This window comes from Aegilops tauschii, chromosome 5 (genome assembly GCF_002575655.3).
Source record: "Aegilops tauschii subsp. strangulata cultivar AL8/78 chromosome 5, Aet v6.0, whole genome shotgun sequence".
NCBI lineage: Eukaryota > Viridiplantae > Streptophyta > Magnoliopsida > Poales > Poaceae > Aegilops > Aegilops tauschii.
Window position 1 is genome coordinate 16,101,736 of NC_053039.3, and position 4,211 is coordinate 16,105,946.

Consider the following 4,211-nt stretch of genomic DNA (forward strand, 5'->3'; position numbering starts at 1 on the left):
GATCTCGAGGCTTGGACCATATTTATATCGCTTGCCTCCGCCTGTACCTTCTGTACTACCTCGACTCGTATCGCTACACACCATAGTTGCGTCGGCTCTCTTCCGCGATTGCTGAGGTGGCGGAGACGGCTGACGTGTCTTAGTTGGAGCAGGAGGAGTGGCCTAACGCTGTGCCGGACTTGAAGCAGGAGGAGTGGCCTCATGCGGTGTCGGACTTGAAGCAGGAGGAGTGGCCTCACGCTGTGCAGGACTTCAAGCAGGAGAAGTGGCCTCACGCGGTGTCGGACTTGAAGCAGGAGGAGTGGTCTGCTGCTGTGCCAGACTTGAAGCAGGAGGAGTGGCCTGCTGCTGTGCCGGACTTGGAGGACGAGGAGTGGCCTCACATCGAGGAGGAGTCGGATGACGATGCAGTGTCGGTGGCCTTCGAAAGATGATGCAATCCTTTCTCCATAGGATGATGCGATGTATGGCCTCTCCCAGTGTGTGCTCCTCGTCACCTCCAGGAATGTCAAGCTCTAGCGCCGAATATTGGTCCACCACCTCATCAACCACGACACGAGCATAGCCCGCTGGAATCGGGTTGCAATGGAAGGTTGCATCGGGGGGATTTGTACAAGCAATGGCGTCCGCCACCTTCATGTATATGTTCTTCATTTTGAAGTGTAGCTCAGAGTTAGTGCTCTCCATGCTGTCATCCACAGGGTATCTATCCAGCAGTGCGTCGCCCGGGGCGGAACCAACGCTGCTTCTCGGCATGGATGGGACGGTGCTATCCAATGCTGGATCATCCGCTAGCTGCTGCCGCTGCTGAGACCCCCTTTCCTAGCTAAGTGAGTCCGTCTGCTATTGCTGCCGCTGGAATTTGAGTGCCAAGTCCGCGTGCGCTGATTCTAGGCCTAGAAGGCGTTCTGCTTCCTGCTTCCTCTACTCCTCCTCCAGCTTCCTCTTCTTCTCCTCCTCCATCTTCCTTCTTGCACGGCTTCTGTAGTTGGCGTTCCAGTCCGAAAAGCCCTCATACCACAGAACAACGCCCTTGCCTATTGTTCTTCCCGGGTGTTCAGGATTACCCAGGGCGCGCGTAAGCTCTTCGTTCTCTCTGTTGGGCGTGAACACCCCCTTTCGAGCATCTTCTATTGCTTCAAGTAACTTTACTTCGGCTCCTTTTAGACTTGCCTTCTTCGAAACCAGGTCTGTCTTCGGGACCAACGCCCCCCCCATGCGCATAGAACCAAGTTCTGCACCTAGGAGGCCAGCTCCTAGTAACTAGAGTGACCCCTGCATCCACCATCTCTTGCTCAGACTTATCCCACTTAGGCATTGCCACCGCGTAGCCACCTGGCCCCAGCCTATGGAACTGCGTCTTTTTTGCGGCATTGGCCTTGTTTTTTCTCGACCGTTCCTTAGATAATTCTGATTCCTTGAATTTCATGAAAGCGGGCCAGTGTTCTCTTTGCTTCTCTAGTGTTCCCTTGAATTCTGGAGTCTTCCTTCCTCGTTCGGCGTAGTTGGCCCATACAGTTTTCTTGTGGATGTTGAATGCAATTGCCATCTTCCTAAGAGCAGCGTCCTTGCCTTTCTACAGATCTACATCAGTGAAATGATCTGGTAGGGTGAAATGTTCCGTGAGCGATTCCCAAAGTGTTTTTTTGCTTTGCCGTCGACCCAAGTAACATCTGGACGTTTATTTTTTGGCTCTTTCCATTCTTGAATGGAGATCGGGAGTTGGTCCCTCACAAGAACTCCGCACTGACGAATGAACTTGTTCGCAATGTTCTTAGGCGTGCTTGGTTCGCCATTAGCTTTGATGGCATCGATGTTGAACTTTACACCCTCCTTCAACTTTTTGCCCGGGCCTCACTTTGTCCTGCTGTCTGTAGAAGCAGATTTGCTCGATCCGTAGGGCTGAAAGAAGAAAGGCCGATTCGTTAATATATCTTCAAATAAAAAAAACACGTGATGATCACCTGATGCCTGTTTATATAAATATACCTCGCCGGTCTCTGTTATTTCAAGATCAACATTGTCGGCGTCATCATAATCATAGTTCATGACTTCATCAGTTCGGTCGTCGCGATCGAATATCATATCATCACCCTCCCCGGTATTGTTCAGATATTCGGAGCCCTCATAGTCTTCATTCTGATCATCTGGCCCGCGAGGGCTGCGTATGATCTCGAATAGGGTCTCTTCTCCCTCTCTGCCGGTATTGTCCATCATAGCTTTTATTTAACTAATCTAAAAGAAATATAAAACAATTTAGTATTCAAATTACAATGCATGGATGCAATCAATAAGGAAAAACTGAATCATAGTACATAATATGCATCGTCTCGAATATTATATATCAAATATATCACTAGCTAGCTAGCTAATAAAGATCGAGTACTACAGAAGAATCTAGGCCACTCGCGGTTCCTGAGGCGCGGGCGGTGGAGACCCAAAGAGAAGGAACCATCACAGGATCATATCTCCGGTCATCTGCCCAAAGAACCTGACAGGTATTGGAGAACCTGACGTCCATAGCAGCCATGTAGCGACGGACATGCTCGTCCTCCTCCCTGACACGGCGACGCACCACCCCCGGCGGGGCCGGCTCCCTCTGCACCGAATGTGGCCCATGCGAACACCACCAAAGGAGATCAGGATCGACGACGGGACCCGGGGCCGGGTTCCTCACTAAGCAGCGTGCCCCTGAAGGTAGCACCTCCCAGTGCCAGCCCGGCGAAGCCCAGTCCCGGACATGGGTCCTCTGAAGCAGGACGTCGTCGCAAACGGGTCGACGGCGAGGATGCGGGCCGGACATCGTCGAAAACAAATACTATATGCCCGCACAAAGTAACATATTTTAAATTATTGGATTGTGATAACTAAAATTCTATATGCAAATTCTAAATTTTTCTATAACTAAAATTATAAGAAACTAAAAAACATCGATCTTCGTCTAACAATTTGACATTAATCTAATTCATCTTGCTAAAACTAACATTTCTAAAATTTTGTAACATTTCTAATATTCCTATAACTAAAAAACAGAAAAATTTCTAACATTTCTATCTATAACTAAAAAACAGAAAAATGTCTAACATTTCTATAAATATTTCTATGACGAAAAAACAGAAAAATTTCTAACATTTCTATAAATATTTCTATAACTACAAAACATAAAAAATACTAACAATTTTATAACTAATTAACAATGTGTGTGTGTGTGTGGACATGGCAGCCGGGGCATGCAGGAGCTCACCGGCGAGGCGAGGCGACGGGGGGCGGCGACGGGGACGGCGACGGGAGCCGACGACGCGGATGGCGACGGGGACGGGGCGGCGACGACGGGGACGCGGGGCGGCGACGACGGGGACGGGGCGGCGACGGGGGCGGCGACGAGGAGTGGCGACGGGGGAAGCGATGGTGGCGGCGACAGGGGGCGGCAGGCGGGGCAGAGGAGAAGAAGCAGATGAAAACTGACGAAATTTGTAAGTGCTGCTTATATAGGATGGGCCTTTAGTACCGGGTGGTGGCTCCAACCGATACTAAAGGTCAATTTTGGCCAGGCTGAGCGGCGGGAAGCGACCCCCTTTAGTACCGGGTTGTGGCTCCAACCGGTACTAAAGACCCCCCCCCCTTAGTACCGGTTGGAGCCACAACCCGGTACTAAAGGGGGGTGCGCTACCAGGCGAGGGGCGCAAAGTTTAGTCCCACCTCGCCTACCGAAGGGAAGCCGCAATGGTCTATAAACCCAGCCGCGGCTGCTCCTTCGAGCTCCTCTCCAAAGCAGGCCTTCTGGGCCTACCTGTTCTGTGCTGCCCTGTGGGTCTACTGGGCCTTAGGTGGTTTCGTACCCTACACTAATCTCTTCGTTTGTTCTCCGCTATTAGTGAATTTGGAGTGACTCTTTGTTGCATGTTGAGGGATAGTTATATGATCTAATTAGGTTATCATTGTTGAAAGAACTTGCACTAGTGAAAGTATGAACCTTAAGCCTTGTTTCCTATCATTGCAATACCGTTTACGCTCACTTTTATCGCTTGTTACCTTGCTGTTTTTATAATTTCACATTACAAAAACCTATATCTACCGTCCATATTGCACTTGTATCACCATCTCTTCGCCGAACTAGTGCACCTATACAATTTACCATTGTATTGGGTGTGTTGGGACATAAGAGACTTTGTTATTTGGTTGCAGGGTTGTTTGAGAGAGACCATCTTCAT